Source organism: Salvelinus fontinalis, chromosome 31 (genome assembly GCF_029448725.1).
Source record: "Salvelinus fontinalis isolate EN_2023a chromosome 31, ASM2944872v1, whole genome shotgun sequence".
Lineage (NCBI taxonomy): Eukaryota > Metazoa > Chordata > Actinopteri > Salmoniformes > Salmonidae > Salvelinus > Salvelinus fontinalis.
Window position 1 is genome coordinate 42,580,666 of NC_074695.1, and position 21,149 is coordinate 42,601,814.

The following is a 21,149-nucleotide window of genomic DNA, read 5'->3' on the forward strand; positions in this document are numbered from 1 at the left end:
GAGACACTTGGTTCTGTGACCCTTCCCCGGTTTTACAGTGTGACAGTGGTGTATTCAGTTCACATATCCATCATTGCCAGCACACACAGAGGATTGAGTACACAGGGGCCCCCACAACACGTTCTGGCCTGCTTCCATTTCACTGGAGCACACCTGTGTGTATATTCACCTCCTACGATCTTTCTTTCTTTCTCTCTCTCTTTCTGTTCTTTCTTTCACTTATTGTTCATTGAAACAGGCTCTATTGTTCTCTCTCTCCCTCTCCCTCCCTCTCGCTCTCTCTCTCTCTCTCTCTCTCTCACACACACACACACACACACACACACACACACACACACACACACACACACACACACACACACACACACACACACACACACACACACATTCATGCACGCATGCACACACAGTATAATTTCATATGCTGTAATAATATGTGTAATCTTAGCGTCGTATAGGCAGTTATTATACAACCACATTAAAACTATAAATTGACACCTTAGGGTATAAGCACAAGTTTCAGTCTCAATGCTGTAATATTTTTTTAACACTTGTATGTGTTTTCTCCTGATCATGTGTTGTTTTGTCTGTGGATTTGCCATGTGCCAGAATGAGAGTCTATCAGACTAACAGTTCAACACAGATCTAAGCCTCAGTGGAAGAATGGGATTCTCTGAATAATAACGCAGGAATCACACAGGAGCACAAAGCCCATACTCCCTAATTACCTTACTCTATAATGACTGCTTAATACTATGCTGTTCACACACACCAACACGCACAGACACACACAGACACGCATGCGTGCACACACACACACACAGACACACACACAGCGCAAAGCTCCTGGCTAACCACTCACAGGCTTAATTCTAGCCTATCCAGGGTCTAATACAGGCTGATAGTTACCCCAACTTCTCAAAAGCATATTCATATTGGATTCATAAACTGTGAAGGCAATCTTGTAAGACCAGCAATGGAATAATTGTAATGGGGTAATATGTATAATCTATGAGCTCCAAAACTATTGAGACAGTGACAAATGTTTTGTTGTTTTGGCTCTGTAGTCCAGCATTTGGATTTGAAATGATTCAATGACTATGAGGTTAAAGTGCAGACTGTCAGCTTTAATTTGAGGGTATTTTCATCCTTAGAAATTACAGCCGTTTAGAAAAACTCTTCAACATTAATGTGAATGCTTCCATGATTGTGGATAATCCTGAACGAATCGTGAATAATGATGAGTGAGAAAGTTACAGAGGCCTAAATATCATACCCCCCCCCAAAACAAAAACAAAAATGTGTCACTGTCCCAATACTTTTGGAGCTCACTGTATACCTCACGTGACCCGTATTAAGACTACGCAATTAATGGACACAGTCTATTAAAAGGTATATCTGACTCCATTTAACATTATAGTAAAACCATGTGCAATCAAGTATTATGCGTTTTACTGACTAAGACCAAGGAATAGTCATGAGAAGCGTTTACCAAAGAAAGCATTATTTAATAAGGTAATAAAAATGAATGGATTCACATACAAGGCATAGAGATACTGACATTAACAGAGAACAATTCTAGGCACATATATCCCGAAGTTAACTTAGAAAACAAAGAGATACCTACTAGGCCAAAGGCCTAGACGCCTAGGAAATGAGCAAATATCATACAACTGTTCTCCAATGGACAGGATGCAGGATAGTAGAGAGAACGACAGACCTTCATTCCATTTATACCATCTGAAGGTGTAACTTCTTCAAACAAAAACCAACCACCATTGACCAATCAAACTATACCAAGTTTACAGTAACTTGATCACCCAGGACAAATCTCCACAGGGTGTCATAGCATTTAAAGCCTTGTGTGTGGGATGAGACCAATGTAAATAGACAATAAAACCCCTTTGAATAGAATCATTTAGAGTTCAGCCTGTACAGACATAAGTTACCACAGAGATCATACATCCATATAGATAGCATCAGAGTCCTCCTTAGGGGACACGTTTCAGAAAGATACCCGAGATGGATACCGTGTCGTTATTCTGTCACACATTCCAGTAACCAGTCCTCTGGATGCCGTAGAGAGAGACACTTATCTACCTCACTTGCTTTGGCAATGTTAACACATGTTTCCCATGCCAATAAAGCCCCTTGAATTGAATTGATACATTTTGGTCCCTTGATGGGGGAAGGGCTGACTGATCCTTGGGTATTGTCTTGGTCCATTTGCTGTTCGGCCAGAGGTGGCAGAGAGCACATAAATTAGGGCTGAGCCGACAGAATGTCACACAGTAGGAGTCATGATTAGCTGTGAGCTTCCTCCAGGGATCATGTAACAACGTTAGGCTACATAAAACCTATCAAGGGGGATTTACACAGAGAGAGTACATGGAAGGCTGTCAGCGTCTCAGTGGGAAACCGGCTGCATTCAATGCTATCTATCTATCTATCTATCTATCTATCTATCTATCTATCTATCTATCTATCTATCTATCTATCTATCTATCTGTCTGTCCGTCCGTCCGTCCGTCCGTCCGTCCGTCCGTCCGTCCGTCCGTCCGTCCGTCCGCGTGTCTGTCGAATAACATAGCAACAAGTTCTATAACTAGTATTTTATAGGGTATTATATGAATTTGGCCAGCTAGGCAGCCAAAGCTTTTCTCTGTCCTGGCACTCCAATGGCGGAATGAGAATCCCACTAACGCTAGGACAGCAGAGTTCCTGCCCATCTTCCAAAAACGTCTTAAACCCTACCTCTTCAAAGAGTATCTTAAAAAAGACATCTCAGTCTTACCCCCCCCCCCCCCCGCCACACACACACACACACACACACACACACACACACACACACGTTACTGATATCTACTTTACTGAGGAAAAATCTACTTACTACAACTGTGATATGTGGTTGTCTCACCTATAGCTATCTTAAGATGAATGCACTAACTGTAAGTCGCTCTGGATAAGAGCATCTGCTAAATGACTCAAATGTAAATGTATATGCCATCTGCAGGGATGGGCATAGTGTCAACAAAGCAATTTGTGATGCCAGCCAGGGCTGCCAGGTCTGCCTTCTTGGCACAGCCAGGATATGGCGTGGAATCACAGGTGGCATCTGGGCCCAGGGCTTCACCGATCACAGAGCTGGAACAGGGAAGGAGAGACAACCAACGCTCATTAACAGTAGACATAGTCCTTAATTACCTAACACCTCCTTCTTTTCCTTACAGTTTATTATAGTCAAATGATATGAATTCCATCCTCTCTGGACATAAAGTATAGGCTAATACCCATACAGAAAAACTGCTGCCCAAGCAAGTCTTTACATTACAGTAATTGGAATCCAGTCATCCTCAACATAAGTTTTGAGAACTTGTTATGGCTATTAGCGATCAGCAGTGCTATTCATTAAGCATGCCAGCATTCTCAGACAGATTTAAACCGTGGTTTAAACAGCCCAGCCGCTGGTGGGATATGAAGTAAAAATATTGATAGTTATGGAAAATGAGCATTTCTTCAGCTTTCATCCCTGATCCCGATGGCCTGCGTAACTGTAATAACGATATCAACATTAGGACCCCCCCCTACTGATCTGTTGTCGCTCAAAGAGCTAGATGAACACTATTTCTGGGGCCCCTGCGCCGGTGTTTTGCCACCATGTTTCCAGAGTGATGGTTAGGATGCCAACAATGACGATAACTGTGTGTTCATCTTTTATCTGGCCATGTTATTGTGTTCCTCTGCTTGTTCTTTGTTGATGTGTCACATGGGAGGCTCAGGCTCCTTAAATCCTTAGATACTTTAAATATGGTGGTGAGTGACATACATCACAGTAATGGCATGTGACCTTTGTGTGTAAGGGTAAGCCTACATTCAATTTGAGCTGTCTTTTGAATCAAATGGCCAAATAAATTTGTTTCTGTTTTATTATTTGATATTCTCACAACATCTGTATTGCCTTCAAAAGCAGTTACAGATTTGACCCATTGACAGATTTCATCTCGAGATTGTGAGACAACATATAATGGAAACTGAATAGATTTCTGTTCAAACTGACGTTGGAAGTAGTTCAAGAAAATGCATCACATGCATCACAGTTCTCTACCCCCATCTAGTGGAAATATGAAGAATAGCCAGTAAGGACTCCGCAAGGGAAAATCAGGGCATGTCAGCTGAGGTACTGGTAAGAGTGAATTAGACTACCCCTGAAATGAATATGACTACTCCTTGAAGTACACAACATTTTCTCAGAGAAAAACAACTATGTGATATGTCATTTGTGAAAAGCCTATGTGATTATAAAATATACGGCACTTTAATTTCATACACTCAAAGCCTTCTTGTTCAAGCCATATTCGACAATAATAAAATTGTTTTTGACCTGTAGTTATGATATGCCGAGAGAAAGAATACTTTTTTCCCCTCCGAATCGCTGAAACAAAACCAGCCTGTGGCATACTCTAGCACTGGCTATCTGTGTAATTACCGTACATAATGCTGAATGACTTCTCTGAGGCCGGGCTCAACAACTTCTCTCTCGGGTTGCCATGAACCATCGGGGCGATGCTGCTTCAACAATGGCCATAATTATGCACTGTCTCTGTGCAGAGCGATGGATTGCTTGCCTGTGGTTAAACTATTAATAAATTCCTCCTGGTTTTTAGGAGGGTGAGGGTAGACAAGCAGGTCTATGTTTTGTTGAAGAGCCCAGAACTGGGCAGTGCTTGAATGGATAAAATAACACCCTCACTCACCAAATCATCAGACTTTAATATATAACACAACTAGGACAAGAACCTGTCTGATCCACTCAACATCTCATCTGCTCTCAATGAAGGATTGGAAATGAATTGTTATCCTCTCTCTCCCTCCTCTAGTGTCTCTCTCTCTGATATGAAACTCACACACACAGACACACCCCATATGTTTTGCTATCATTGTGGGGACCTAAAATGTAGGTTTAGATTCAAAATCATATTTTCCTAAACTTAAGTCTAACCCTATCCCTTAAACCCTAACCCCCAACCCTAACCCTAAATCTGACCCCTACTCTTAAAATAGAACACTAGAATCTGCAGTGAGTGCATATTTGTGACATGGACACTGCAGGTCATGGCAGAAGCCTGTCGTCATGGCTTTATAGCGATCTGAGGACAGGTGGGTGTATCAGTGACTGCTGCCTCCATTATCGATGAGCAGAATAGTACAGGACAACCAAACATATCCCTCATAAACAATGAACTGCATGCTGATTATTGCTATAGGTCTACTCCCATCCCTCCCAGCTCTATTTCTGGTACAGGACATGCTGGAGGTAAGTAGACTGGGGATGCAAAATACTCTCCCTGTCAGTTGCTGTACGTGATTGCCTGATGTGTCTACAACGTCTGTCAATGTGATATCATTCACTTTTTAACACAGTTTTACATGTTTGCACAGGAGGTGTCTCCACTACAGTTCAAGTACTTTCCCCCATCATCACCAGCATCATCAGCGAAAGCATTATCAACTTCAATACATCGGTTACCATTCTCCAGACAGGTGTTGTGAGATGATCCTGAGCCTTCATATGGACATGGTTGCACACCTGACTTTGGCAGTATCCATGAGAGCAGACAGCGATTGTTGATGGCTGTTGTATAGTAATACCATGCTATTAGGAGATTTCAGATATTAATGATGGGAATGAAAAACAAACAGTAGGCCTATTTTTCATCATCATTCATCAAGTCCCCTGTCCTCTGGAAACTGATTGCTGGGTCAGATTTCACTTGTACAGTAGTCCCTGTTCACCTTCCTGTACTCCCTGTTAACCCATGACTGCATGGCCGCGCACAACGCTTGGTACGGCTGCAAGGAACCCGACCGTTCAGGGTCTATAGAGGATGGTGAGTACGGCCCAGTACATCACTCGGGTCAAGCTCCCTGCCATTCAGGACCTCTATACCAGGCGTTGTCAGAGGAAGGCCCACAGACTCAAGCCATAGATAGACTGTTCTCTCTGCTAACGCACGGCAAGCAATACCAGTGCACCAAGTCTGGAACCAACAGGACACTGAACAGCTTCTACCCCCAAGCCATAAGACTACTAAACAAGACTGCTAAATAACTGATGTCACACACACACGCACATACACTTTCACACTCACCACATGCGCTACTGCTACTGTCTATTATCTATGCTTTTGCCTAGTCATTTTACCCTTACTATATGTACATAGCTAACTCAATTACCTCGTACCCCTGCACATCGACTCGGTACTGGTACTCCCTGTATATAGCCATGTTATTTTTACCTGTTATTGCTATTCGTTATTCACTGTGTAGTTATTCCTTGTGTCTCTATCTCTATATATTTAAAAATAGATATATCTTTAGCTCTGCATTGTTGGAAAAGGACCCGTAAGTAAGCATTTCACTGTTAGTACACCTGTTTTTTACAAAGCATGTGGCAAATAACATTTGATTTGATTTAGTAATTAGATACATTTTTGGCATACATCTTCTTGTCCCTAATGTGGATAAAAAAACATGTTTTTGTATCCTAAAAAAATGAATACTGTGTGTAATGTTATGTAGTCCACCCACCAGCCAGCCTGTGTGTGTGTATTCTGTATATACACTGAGTGTACAATACATGAAGAACACCTGCTCTTTCCATGACATAGACTGACCAGGTGAAAGTTATGCTCCCTTGTTGATTTCACTTGTTAAATCCACTTTAATCATTGTATATTAAGGGGAGGAGACCGTTTATGGTAGTTGGTGACAGGAGCACCGGTTTTAGTGTGTCAATAACTGCAACGCTGTTGGGTTTTTCACGCTCAACAGTTTTCCGTGTGTATGAAGAATGGTCCACCACCCAAAGGACATCCAGCCAACTTGACACAACTGTGGGAGTCAACATGAGCCAGCATCACTGTGGAACGTTTTCGACACCTTGTAGTCAACTCCCTGACGAATTGAGGCTGTTCTGAGGGGGGAAAGGAGGGAGGGGTGCAACTCAATATTAGGACGATGTTCATGGTTTATAGGCTCAGTGTTTGTGGATCAGGCGGTCCATTCAAGGATACCCGATTGGCCGGTTGTTAATAAGACCGCCCCTGTTGTCACCTACTTCCGCTTCTGTGTCAATTCACACCGTTTTGTGGTCCTCCTGTCCTTTCAAATTAAGGCAAACGTTACCAGGTGTCCCAACGCTTCAGGTACAGTAATTATGTGACAGTTCTGTGAGTTTTGTGTATGGGCTGTAATGTAACTACGCGTACACTTTTGCTTCATCTTCGTTTTTTCGACGAGCTCTCGGACTAGCTTCCCAGCTAACATAGGTAGATAAGCAAGACAACACGTCAATAATTTGTTTGATTGTGTAGTTGATAGTAAGCTAGGAAGTACATACAGTGTTATAAAGGTTAATGTCGCATTGATCTAGCTAGCGAATACATTGTATACCTGCTAGCTAGCATACAACATAGCTAACTAGCCTCTCCCTCCTAAACGTCGCGTTAACTAGGTTTCTTAACTAAGGTATGCCTTGCAAGTTAACTAATCACGAAAGTAAGATGGCTTGTCAAAGATACATTTACCACTGTCTACAACCGACATCCCACTGACTTGTTTAGTGAATTCGAGGTGGAGCATGACTGACTACTCCCTCCACTTGCCTGTCTGCGTCTATGCTGCGTCTCTGTCAACAAGATAATAAATCATATCTGCTCCATCAGCTAGTGCATAACACAGTATGGGAACGTTAACCTGTCTGTGTCTTTGATGCTGGAGACAAGCAGACCTGGGTTGATTATTTATTTAAATTCTTATATTTTGTGTAAATTGCGTATTTTATATAACATCTGAATACTTAAATTGTAATGTATGTGAAAGTAATTGAGACATTTGAAGTGGTGTTTTTAACCTAGGTCTGGACCCTAGGCTGCTTCATCGTACCATTTGAAGTACCAACATTTTGGCGGAAATCAAGCAATGACCGGGGCCATACAGATGTTGAGCAGTGCGTATCCCCCTTCCATTTGTGATGCACAGTTAGAGTAAGGATGAAACCTTGTTGACAGGTAATTCCCCATTGGCATAGTAAGCCTTGACTTTCTCCTGACAACCCAGTCAGGACGATAATTGCCCGCACCAGTCAATTAGCATCTATTTCAACCCAAGCATCTCCCAAAACACGGCGACTTACTTACACAACCTTCAGAGGCCATGTGTGTCAGCACTCCGCTGATCAATGAGGTTAATGCCTGGATGCAAGTCATTACCTTTGAGGAGTATGAATGGAAAAGGCTCACACGTGGTTGGTGCTTAGGATATAGAGTTTTGGACTAGAACGCGTCTCTTGTTTGAGTTCAAGGGAGGGTGATGGTCCTCCCAGGTTTCAGGTGACATTACATTGTGCTGACTCACTAACTTTAGCTTACTCAGTGCAGGTGTGTATCTGTAGTCAACAGCAGCACTGTCCTGCCCTGCCTTGGGTTACCTTGTCGTCTGTGTTAGAGAGGTTACATTCCTGAAGGCTTTCCCGAGGGGCGCCTGGGTGGGACGTAGTAACTCCTCAATGTTTGCCTGAGTATTTGTTCTTTATAGTTTGCCAATGTAGACACATGCATGACGTGTGTTTGTGGTGCCTTTGTCTGTTAGTTTGAATCACAGAGTACAAGATAAAGCCCCACATTTCCTAGAACTGGAACAATGTAAACCCTTGGCCCTGTGCACTATTAGTCAAAATCAAATACATTTTTATTTGTCATATGCAGATGTTATTGTGGCTGTAGTGAAATGCTTGTGTTTCTAGTTCCAAATGTACAGGAATATCTAACAATTCACAATATACACAACCTAAAAGTTAAATAATGGAATTAAGGAATATATAAATATTAGGATGAGCAATGTCAGTGGCATTGACTAAATACAGTAGAGTAGAATACAGTTGAAGTCTGAAGTGTATATACACTTAGGTTGGAGTCATAAACTCGTTTTACAACCACTCCACAAATTTCTTGTTTTAACAAACTATAGTTTTGGCAAGTCGGTTAGGCATCTACTTTGTGCATGACAAGTAATTTTTCCAACAATTGTTTACAGACAGATTATTTCACTTATAATTCACTGTATCACAATTCCAGTGGGTCAGAAGTTTACATACACTAAGTTGACTGTGCCTTTTAAACAGCTTGGAATTCCAGAAAAGTATGCCTTGGCTTTAGAAGTTTTGATAGGCTAATTGACATAATTTGAGTCAATTGGAGGCGTACCTGTGGATGTATTTCAAGGCCTACCTTCAAACTCAGTGCCTCTTTGCTTGACATAAGTAAATCAAAAGAAATCAGTCAAGACCTCAGAAAATCATTGTAGACCTCCACAAGTCTGGTTCATCCTTGAGAGCAATTTCCAAACGCCTGAAGGTACCATGTTCATCTGCACAAACAATAGTACGCAAATATGAACACCATGGAACCCGCAGCCGTCATACCGCTCAGGAAGGAGACGTGTCCTGTCTCCTAGAGATTAACGTACTTTAGTGCGAAAGGGGGACGATTGCAAGCCGAAGAACACCATCCCAACCGTGAAGCACGGGGGTGGCAGCATCATGTTGTGGGGGTGCTTTGCTGCAGGAGGGACTGGTGCACTTCACAAAATAGATGGCATCATGAGGATGGAAATTATGTGGATATATTGAAGCAACATCTCAAGACATCAGTCAGGAAGTTAAAGCTTGGTCGCAAATGGGTATTCCAAATGGACAATGACCCCAAGCATACTTCCAACGTTGTGGCAAAATGGCTTAAGGACAACAAAGTCAAGGTATTGAAGTGGCCATCACAAAGCCTTGACCTCAATCCTATAGAAAATTTGTGGGCCGAACTGAAAAGGCGTGTGCGAGCAAGGAGGCTTACAAACCTGACTCAGTTACACCAGCTCTGTCAGGAGGAATGTGCCAAACTTCACCCAACTTACTGTGGGAAGCTTGTAGAAGGCTACCCGAAATGTTTGACCCAAGTTAAACTATTTAAAGGCAATGCTACCAAATACTAATTGAGTGTATGTAAACTTCTGACCCACTGGGAATGTGATGAAAGAAATAAAAGCTGAAATAAATCATTCTCTATTATTATTCTGACATTTCACATTCTTAAAATAAAGTGGCGATCCTAACTGACCTAAAACAGGGAATCTTTACTCAGATTAAATGTCAGGAATTGTGAAAAACTGAGTTTAAATGTATTTGGCTAAGGTGTATGTAAACTTCTGACTTCAACTGTACATATGAGATGAGTAAAGCAAAAATATGTAAACATTATTAAAGTGACCAGTGATTTCAAGTCTATGTATATGTGGCAGCAGCCTCTAAGGTGCAGGGTTATGTAACCAGGTGGAAACCGTCTAGTGATGGCTATTTAACAGTCTGATGGCCTTGTGATAGAAGCTGTTTTTCAGTCTCTCGGTCCCAGCTTTGATGCACCTGTACTGAACTCACCTTCTGGATGATAGCGGGGTTAACAGGCAGTGGCTCGGGTGGTTGTCCTTGATGATGATTTTGGCCTTCCTGTGACATCGGGTGCTGTAGGTATCCTGGATGGCAGGTAGTTTGCACCCGATGATGCTTTGGGCAGACCGCATCACCCTCTGGAGAGCCCTGCGGTTGTGGGCGGTGCAGTTGCTGTACAAGGCGTTGATGTAGCACGACAGGATGCTCTCAATTGTGCAGCTCTAAAAGTTTGTGAGGGTTTTAGGTGCCAAGCCACAGTTTTTTTCAGCCTCCTGAGGTTGAAGAGGCGTTGTTGTGCCTTCACCACACTGTCTGTGTGGGTGGACCATTTCAGGTCATCAGTGACGTGTACACCGAGGAACTTGACACTTTTCACCCGCTCCAGGGCGCCGAAGACGTGGATGTTGATTTATGGCAGCACCCCCCCACCTCTTTGAATCAGTGGTTGGGTTAAATACAGAAGACACATTTTAGTTGAAGGTATTCAGTTGTACAACTGACTAGGTATCCCCCTTTCCCCTTCACTGTGGTCCTGTTGATGTTGATGGGGTTGTGCTCCCTTTGCTGTTTCCTGAAGTCCACGATCAGCTCCTTTTGTTTTGTCGACATTGAGTGAGAGATTATTTTCCTGGCACCACACTCCCAGGGCTCTCACCTCTTCTCTGTAGGCTGTCTTGTCATTGTTGGTAATCAGGCCTACTACTGTTGTGTCGTCTGCAAAGTTGATGATTGAGTTGGAGGCGTGTATGGCCACAGAGTCATGGGTGAACAGGGAATACAGGCGGCAGCTGAGCACGCAACCTTGTGGGGCCCCTGTGTCGAGGATCAGCGAAATGGAGGTGTTGTTTCCTACCTTCACCACCTGGGGGTGGCCCGTCAGGAAGTCCAGGACCCAGTTGCACAGGGCGGGGTTCAGACCCAGATCCCCGAGCTTAATGATACGCTTGGAAGGTACTGTGGTGTTGAAGGCTGAGCTCTGGTCAATGAACAGCATTCTTTACATGTGTATCCCTCTTTTCCAGGTGGGATAGGGCAGTGCGATGGCGTCTGTGGATCTATTGGGGCTGTAAGAAAATTTAAGTTGGTCTAGGGTGTAAGGTAGAGGTGATATGATCCTTAACTAGCCTCTCAAAGCACTTCATGATAACCAAAGTGAGTGCTATGGGGCGATAGTCATTTAGTTCAGTTACCTGAACTACCTTTCTTGGGTACAGGAACAATGGTGGACATCTTGAAGCAAGTGTGGACAGCAGACTGGGATAGGGAGATATTAAATATGTCAGTAAACACCAGCCAGCCAGCTGGTCTGCGCATGCTCTGAGGACGCAGCTAGTGATGCTGTCTGGGCCGGCATCCTTGCGAGGGTTAACACGTTTAAATGTCTTACTCACGTCGACCACGGAGAAGGAGAGCCCACAGTCCTTGATAGCGGGCAGCATCGGTGGCACTGTGTTATCCTCAAAGTGGGCGAAGAAGGTGTTTTGCTTGTCCGGAAGCAAGATGTTGTTGTCCGAGATGTGGCTGGTTTTCCCTTTGTAGTCTGTGATTGTCTGTAGACCCTGCCACATACGTACGGCTCTTGTCTGAGCCTTTCAATTGCGTCTCCACTTGGTCTCTATGCTGACGTTTTGCCTGTTTGATTGCCTTATGGAGGGAATAACTACACTGTTTCCCCGCTTTCAGTTTTGCGCGAATGCTGCCCTCTATCCACGGTTTATGGTTAGGGTAGGTTTTAATAGTCATAGTGGGTACAACATCCCCTATAGACTTCCTGATAAACTCATATTACCATATCGGTGTATTCGTTGATGTTATTCTTAGAGGCTACCCGGAACATATCCCAGTCTGCGTGATCAAAACAATCTTGAAGCGTGGATTCCGATTGGTCAGACCAGCGTTGAATAGTCCTTAGCACGGGTACTTCCTGTTTTGAGTTTCTGTCTATAGGAAAGGAAGCCGAAATGGAGTCGTGGTCAGATTTGCCGGAGGGCGGGGGGAGGGCCTTGTAGTCGTTTCAAAAAGCTGAGGAGCAGTGGTCTAACGTTTTCTCAGAGCGAGTGCTACAGTCAATGTGTTGGTAGAACTTCGGTAGGGTTTTCCTCATTTGCTTTGTTAAAATCCCCAGCTACAATAAATGCGTCCTCAGGATATGTGGTACCTACCTTTTTTAACCCACTGTTTTCTCTATCCTGTCTTACTCTGAAGCCAAATGCTGTATGTCCTTTTCCAAGGTTGACTCACTGCTCGCACTATCAATCTCTCCCATTCTCTCTAATTTCTATGTAGACTAGCTTTTGTTGAAACTCAGGCTGACCTTTCCCCACTACAGCTGTCAATGGCATTTATTCATAGAGTAGTGAAGGCCTGGCTTCCCTTTCTCATCAAATCAATCTTTATTCATACAGCACATTTCAGACATGGAATGCAACACGATGTTGTATACAGGGGGAAAAACAGTAAAACAATGAAAATCTAAATATGTATTACACAAAAACGAGGATAAAAACAACCAAAATAATAACTAAAAACTGAACGACTAAAAAGCACCCTACGGAAAAGCAAAGCTAAAAAGGTATGTTTTAAGATCTCTTTTAAATATGTCCACAGTTTCGGCCCCCCTCAAGTGCAGGCTATTCCAAAGGCTGGGGGCATAGTAACTTAAGGCTGCCAATCCATGTCTCTTAGTCCTAGGCTTTGGGATGGTTAAAAAGAGAGGGCCAGAGGACCTGAGGGACCTACTGGGTACAGAACTTCAAAGCATGTCTGACATGTATTGTGGTGCACAATTGTGGATTGACTTAAAACCCAATAGAAGATTCTTTAAAATTAATTCCAGAACTCACAGGCAGCCAGTGCAGAGACCTTAAAACCGGTGTAATGTGTGCTCTCCATTTGGTCTTGGTCAGTACCCGTGCTGCAGCATTCTGTATGTTTTGCGGTTTACCAATTTACTTTCTTGGGTAGACCAGACATGAGCCCATTACAGTAGTCAACCCTGCTTGTAATAAAAGCATGTTTTTCACACAGAAAAAAAAAGAACGCAGAAACAGTATCTTGCTGCGTTTTGTAAACGTAGTTCTAAAATGCTTCTTATTGTAATTTCTGCTTGGCTTCAGTCACGGCTAGCTCCAAATCCAGAATTTTTAAAAGGACACATTTTGTGCTTGAGTTGCTCTTCGCCACTCGGATGAGAAAATATTTGCTATCTTGATAAATCAGGTTCCACCCTTTTTTTACAGGTACTTTTCTCCGGTGTAGTTTTTTTCCCCGGTAGCAAGTTAAAAGGCAAGATGAACTTTAAGCAAATCATTAGGACATGTAGCTGGCTACATTCTTTCTATGATAAATATTAGAAATTTGATGGCCATGCATAGTTTTTGCGTAAATAGCCTGAGAAACGGCTTAAGGTGGCAGGTGCATAAATTACCCACTCCCGACTCGGAAGTACTGTGTAAGAAAAATAACAGAACAGGACTCTTTCGAGCTCTACGGACAATTCCTTCGATCTCGTTTTTGGTCTGACATGCACTGTCAACAGTGGGACCTTATCTAGACAGATGTGTGCCTTTCCAAATCATGTCTAATCAATTGAATTTACCACAAGTGGACTCAAATCAAGTTGTAGAAACATCTCAAGGATGATCAATGGAAACCGGATGCACCTAAGCTCAATTTCAAGTCTCCTAGCAAAGGGTCTGAATACTTATGTAAATGTGGTATTCCTGTTTTTTATATTTTTTTATATACATTTCCAAACATTCCTAAACCTGTTTTTGCGTTGTCATTATAGGGTATTGTGTGTAGATTGAGGAAAACATTTAATTTAATCCATTTGAAAATAAGGCTGTAACTTAACTGTGTAAAAAGTCGAGGGGTCTGAATACTTTCCGAATGCACTGTGTATATAAGCAAGCATATCGAACACAAGCAAGACAGACAGGCAGTCAAAATGGCTAAAACCACGGCAAAAGTTAACTTCAGTTTCAAGTTGCAAAGTATAAAATGTTTTGGCCATATATGGCCTACCCAATAGCGTGAATACACACCGAAGCTAGCCTATCATGTGAAAACATGTTAAAGTTAGCTTTCCACACGCACAACCTCATTATCTCTTAATGGGGCTCCTGGGTGTGTTGGTCCTCTCCCCTTTGTCATTTTGCTCTCAGCTCACCCTTAAGAAGCCACTCTGCTTGCCAAAAGGGATTCTATTCAAATGAGCTAGGCCGTTGCTGTAGCTACCGTTTCTCACAGTCCATGACAGACCGGCCAAGTCCTCACATGCACACAGAGGTGTGTGTGTGTGTGTGTGTGTCTCGCATGGTAACATCTCTCCCCGGCTTGAGTTCTCTCTTCCCTTCCGGTCTCATCTCTGACTCCCGCTGGCTTTGTATGTTGTTTACCAACCACACAGGACCGTATTAGGAGCAGTATAGAGAATCTGAATGGAACAGCGGGTTGGTAACTGGTGTCTCCATTATTACCAGTGATGTAAAGTACTTAAGTAGTACTTTCAAGTATTTTTACTTAAGTCGTTTTTTTGGGGTATCTGTACTTTACGATTTTATTTTGACAACTTTTACTTCTACATTCCTAAACAAAATCATGTACTTTTTACTTTTTCCCTGACACACCCAAAAGTACTCGTTACATTTTGAATGCTAAGCAGGACAGGAAACTGGTCCAATTCAGGCGCTTATTAAGAGAGCATCCCTGGTCATCCCTACTGCCTCTGATCTGGCGGACTCACTAAACACATGCTTTATTTGTAAATTATGTTAGTGTGCCCCTGGCTATCCGTAAAGGAAAAAAAGAAAATGGCGCCGTCTAGTTTGCTTAATATAATGGAATTTGAAATTATTCATACTTTTGATACTTAAGTATATTTTGATACTTAAGTATATTTTATCAATTACATTTACTTTTGATACTTAAGTATATTGAAAACCAAATACTTTGACTTTTACTCAAGTAGTATTTTACTGGGTCACTTTTACTTTCTCATTTTCTATTAAGGTGTCTTTACTTCTACTCAAGTTTGAGAATTGGGTACTTTTTCCACCACTGATTTTTACTGTCTATAGCTGTAGACCATCAGTCTGTTGGGTTGCTAGTTTCTCATTAGCCTGTTAGTAGTGATCTTCTCGGGGTCTGAAATTGAGCTCGGAACTGAATTGGATCCGCAAAATTTCCACATTATCCAGCCTTTATACAACCATTTCAGCAACTATGCAAGAAGAATTAGCAACTTGACCAAAATAATGAACCCGATTTTTGTCCGGACTACAACATCTTGTGCCTTATTGCTTAATTACAGGCTAGAACACTTTACCAATGCAAGAAGATACTAGTAGCTTCCAGCTTTGTAGGCTAGCTTTCGTCGTTAGCTTCCAGCTGAAGCTATCAATTCACTACACTGGTACTTTGTGATAATATGCTGACTTCAAAGCTGGTTGTCACCAAAAACCATAGTCATTGGCAAAAACGTTATGCATTCACTTCGTCTCCCTCGGCCTAGTCACGTTTCTCCTGTCTCTCACTGTCTGTGTAAATGACGTCATTAGGTCCTAAAGAGAGACTTTTATGAAAGAGATTGCTTATTCTATGCAAATGTTAAGTACAATAAAATAAGTCCCAAATTGAAAGAAGTGATTGTTTTTCATCAGTATGCCCAAGAAATCAGCCAAAACAAACCCACTAACTCGATGCGTGCACACTCCTACTGAATATGCATTCACCTGACTAGACCTAGGCTACATCTTGATTTTCCCAGGTAATCAATAGATTTACCATCCAAATAAATGATTACCGTTAGGTTGTTAAAAACAACTTCAGATTTGATTGTATAATTGACATTGATTTAAGGCAGCCCCCCCGCAACCCTCTCATTCTTGGGGGTTGGGGTAAATGCGGGGAGACACATCTTCGGTTGAACGCATTGTTGTACAACTGACTAGGTATCCCCTTTCCTTTACATGTCTGTCTCAGAAAAATGGACACATTTCAAATGTAATGCTGTCGAGCTCAAAAGATCTGTCTGAATCAAGTGCCGTTCTTTTTTTTTCTTCTGTGGTATCGTGATGATATAGAGTATCAGGATACTTAACCAGGTATCGGTATCGAAGTTAGTTCTGGTGTCGTGACCACTAGTTGGCAGTGGTCACGATCGGCAGCTTTTTATAACACACGGCTGCAATATTTTTTGTAGAATAGGAATCAGTCTAACACACACACACACAAAGATTAACTTGGTCAAGAATGTTTGTTCAGAAAGATTGTGTCTAACTGCATTATAGCTTTATGCTGACAAATAGGCTAGTCCTATCACACTTGACTTGAGTCATTCAAAATTAGTTAAACTTTTATTTGAAAGATAATAGCCCAAACTAGCAAATTTAATAAATAAAACAAATGAATTAAATAGCTCAGGTCTTGAAAGAGCAGCTCCTCTCCCACAGCAAGTAGCCTTTTTTTACCCCTCAACATGTGCAGATCGCAGTGGCTTGTTTTCAGAAAGCAAATATGCCGGTTTGTCATAAAATTATATTTTGACACATTTGACTTGATGAAAAGGGACCCCCTGACAATCGTTTTAAGATAATTAAATGTGTGAAATTTGAATTTGTTGTTTAGGAACGAAATTCTTTAAATATGTCGGATCCGGTCGGTATTCCACATAGCGGGAACCAACCTGTGATCCAACCTGAGGGTCAACTACAGAATTCCAGGCCCAACTTCCAAGGGTCAAGGATGGGTTTAGCAGTGGGAGATCGGTTACTCCTCAAATTTTACCCAATAATTGATCACTGTCTGCCGTCTTTAGCTCTCCTCACCCCTTAGTTCAAGCATAGATGGGCATAAATGTAATTTGACACATGATTGTGCGTTGTCATAAGTTGCCTAAACTTTCTTGTCTGAGGTGAGGTGACTGTAACACTTTTTGGTACTTAAAGCAAATGTGCTGCCTGTCCTGTTACAGCACAAAGGCCTGACGCTGTAAGCCATGCAAACCATCTGAGATCAAAGTATCCTCCAAGCTCAAGTCCTAAGGCCCTTTGGCCTGTAGGAGCAGACAGTTGGCGCTCCCAGAGCATTCCACAGATCACATGGAGAATAGATTACATACTGTAGCATTCATGCAAAGAAAAATATTGTAGATAATAGGTTTGGGCGGTATACCGGGGTATTTTGAAAAAGCCACGGGGTTGGTTTTTCAACACCGTCAACAAATTGAAACGTTTTTGTAGCTACTTTTTTAAGCATTACCTGTAGTCAACTTGTGCAATGCGTTAAGAGATAAAGCGGATTTGTGCTCATTTCACCTGTCACATTATTTAATATTATGACGCTTACGGTAGTTCCCCAGAACAGTCGAGCCAGTCACGTGTGTTTTGTAAATAGTACAACGGGAGACGACCGGAGCTGGTGAGTCCGTAGTGTTCTATATCTATTGGCGAGTCTCGAAGTTACTTGTATGCAATTCACTGCTAAACGTTTGCCATCAGATATCTTATGGCTTTCTGACAGAAGTCAAAAAGCTCTGGATGAGTTATCTGTACAGCTGCCATTTCTTCCATGTGCTTCCTACTAGCTTTTTTTGTTTTCACCTCCGTTCTTCTCCCATCTGCTCCGCGTACACATGCTGCTCTTCCTTCAGAAAAGCATGCATCACAACTTTGTTCATTTGCACAATTTCTCTCTTTCGGTAGCTACTAGCTATGCTTGTGTAACTTAATGAGCTGGATTTGCCTGTCTTTGCCATTTTAGTTTGATTTTGCTCGTTAGCATTTAGCTAAAAGTGTATGTGATTTCACTATTTGTTTGTGCTAATTTTGTTAGCATTCTGGTAATTGAGGCCCAATGGGCGTGTTGTGTTTTCAGCGCCCCCTTTGTGTGCTATGCCGTTAATACTGTAAATCCTGGGATGAGAGAAGGACGATATGGCCCAAGCCTAGTCGATAACACTTATTGTGAATGTACGTGACGTCTTGGGATGCAACACTCCCCTTACTTTAGGTGCTAGTTTCTCTCGTGCGGGTGTAACCCTGTCATATTTGCTATATTTCTGTGAAAATGAGAGGCTGGAGGCGAGAGTGCTGTTCGGGTAAAGGATACGAAGGCGTTTCAGTTATAGTTCACCTGTGATCTTTTGGAATCCGGTGCTCTGTATTTGTGTTGATCATACAACAGTGTGGGGAGGTAGGCCTTAAAATATTTTGTATTTTAAGGTATACTGGTATAGATTTGTACAATATCGTATAGATAACGATTTATGTTAATACAGTGCTTCTTCACTGTCAGTTTTGTCCTAGTTTAGTTTTGTATAAAGCAAATCAGAATAGAGAAAGCCCATTAAAACCACTTAGAATGTGTTTGCCGCCATCTTGCATTATTTTCCGTTCAGCGCCGGCCGTCGGCTAATCAGCCGGTTACAGACTCGTTTTCAGCCGGCTACTTTTTCCACTTCATATTAACTAGGCTACTTTTCGTTTAAAAGTTTTAATTCGCCAGTCCGTCGAGCCCTATCCCCCCTAGAATGATTCGATATGCATTTTCTAGAAATCTGTTGATAGGATAAGGGGTCTGTCAGTCACAAAGCGAGCGATGTCCAGCCTCCCCGGACAATTTGTGTGCACTGTGGTTGGTTGCAGTCAAATGTCTTTACACGGAGGAGGGAGAGAGCACGATGCTCTTTTACACTTCCCGTGTAATGTATGTGGGAACGATGAGTCAAAATTAGCGTAATTATTGTTTTCTGGCACATTTCATTTATTTTCTTTTGTGGTTCACTTTAGCCAGCTATGTGGAGTCGTGGCGCATAGTATGCTATTTACTGTGCTTTTGATTGACAACTGAACAGCAAGTGTTGACTAGTTTTTAAAAGTTGTCGAACTGTCTGAATAAAGTCGATCCGCTATATCACTTTGCCACTCATAAATCATGCAACGTGGTTGTACCGTGCCTTCAGAAAGTATTCTTACCCCTTGACTGATTCCACATTTAGTTGTGTTACAGCCTGAATTCCAAATGAATTACATTTTAGATTTTTGTCACTGGCTTACACACAACACCCCATAATGTCAAAGTGGAATTATGTTTTTAGAATGTGTTACTTAAATCCATGGTATCGCATTGGGACAAGTAAACCAAATGATTTCCTAGGTTTCCTTAACTAGGATGTCGGAGCTTGCCAGATAGTGTCGCTAAAGTGAGCGACTCATCAGTCAGTGTAGCCTACCGATAGAGCACTGTTTATTTGGCTCCATAATTTGCATATGCTACTGGCAGGCCTAGTCTTTTTGGCGATTATCTGCCGATAAAGTCTAAAAACATTCAATGAAGAGGGTGAATCATCACTGCAGGAACAATATGTAGTGGAGCGCCTCATTCTTGTCCATCTGTAATAATTAGGGCCCTCGCGGAATCCAGGTATTCAAACGGAATTTTCCAAAATCTATTGACCTTAGTCGGGAATCAACTAAATGTATTGAACATGTCATTTATTTGCTGAAGTTTATCGTAAGACTTGGTACAGAATGCGTCAGTGATTTGTGTTTCCTGCAACTTTCTGAAGAGGCAACGAGAAAGCCCCTGTCTGTGTGTGTGCAGTCCTCGTGTCTACCACTTATGCTAATGACTACCTTTCTTTCTCAATTCATTGTTAACTACAAAGTAACATATGCCTTCCTGGCAGAATGATATGATGAGTATTTGCATCAATCCAGTGGCCATTTGTTTTGCAAACTCTGCAGTCATATGAGCGCTATAGAAACATTGATACCCAAACAGTCTCTCTCCTTTTGGTCCACCAGCCACTGTGGCAGGAAGATTTAAACATCTGCAAGTGGAGTTGGGCAAAAAATGGAATTGTCCTTCGCGGTCCTAGGATCATAAGACGACACATTTAGAGCTTTTATTATGCAGAAATGTATTTAAAAAATACCACCGTCATATACCGCCATACACACTTTCATATGGCGTGGAGCACAGGGCCTACACCAACACGGCTTCTCCTCGCTTGTCGATCGGGGTTGAGTCCAAAATTCACCAGTGAGTGTGTTTTGAGGCATTCACTGAGAACAGTCAGTCACCCACCCTAGTCCTCCGACACTCAGTTCACCACCCAGAAAAACCTCCCAGACCAGAGGCTAGGAGACACAGACAGCAGGTAAGGCTAACCCAGAGAAAGGGCGAGAGAGTTCAGGCTAACACCAGATAGACGGAGACTAACAAAGAAGAGCGTCAGGAAATGGCAGCCATTTTGCTCCTGCGTTTGTTTATGTAATAGGAGCACTGTTTATTTAGGCTCATCGGTCCGTGCAGGCAACCTCTCACTGGATCCACTCCTAACCAGAAACCACAACTGCTGGACTAGAGGGACACTAAGGAGAAGACTTAATTTCCTGGTGGAGTGAATGAGTGTGTTGATATGAAATGACTGGGAGTTTGATGAACAGATTGCCTTGTTGTGTTACTATTGTTGATGTGCGGACATTAGTGGTGACCTTTCATGGTCTGGCACCAAACAGGGAAAAAAAACTGACTAAAACGTGGAGGGGCTACCAGTACTTGTTTTTGTCTTCTGTTGCAAATCATTTTGCTACGGCGTGCACTAATGAATACAATCCTGAACTGTTTATAGTATGTGTCCAGC

The 21,149-nt window shown here is 42.3% G+C and overlaps 1 protein-coding gene across 1 annotated transcript in view; it reads left to right on the forward strand.

Moving 5' to 3' along the window:
- The first annotated feature begins 7,087 nt into the window (after positions 1-7,087).
- Positions 7,088-21,149, forward strand: part of LOC129830299 (oxysterol-binding protein-related protein 2-like) — a 30,119-nt gene continuing 16,057 nt past the window's right edge. Inside the window, exon 1 of the mRNA XM_055892777.1 lies at positions 7,088-7,205. The gene's annotated coding sequence lies outside the window, so the exon portion shown is untranslated. The remainder of the gene's footprint in view (positions 7,206-21,149) is intronic.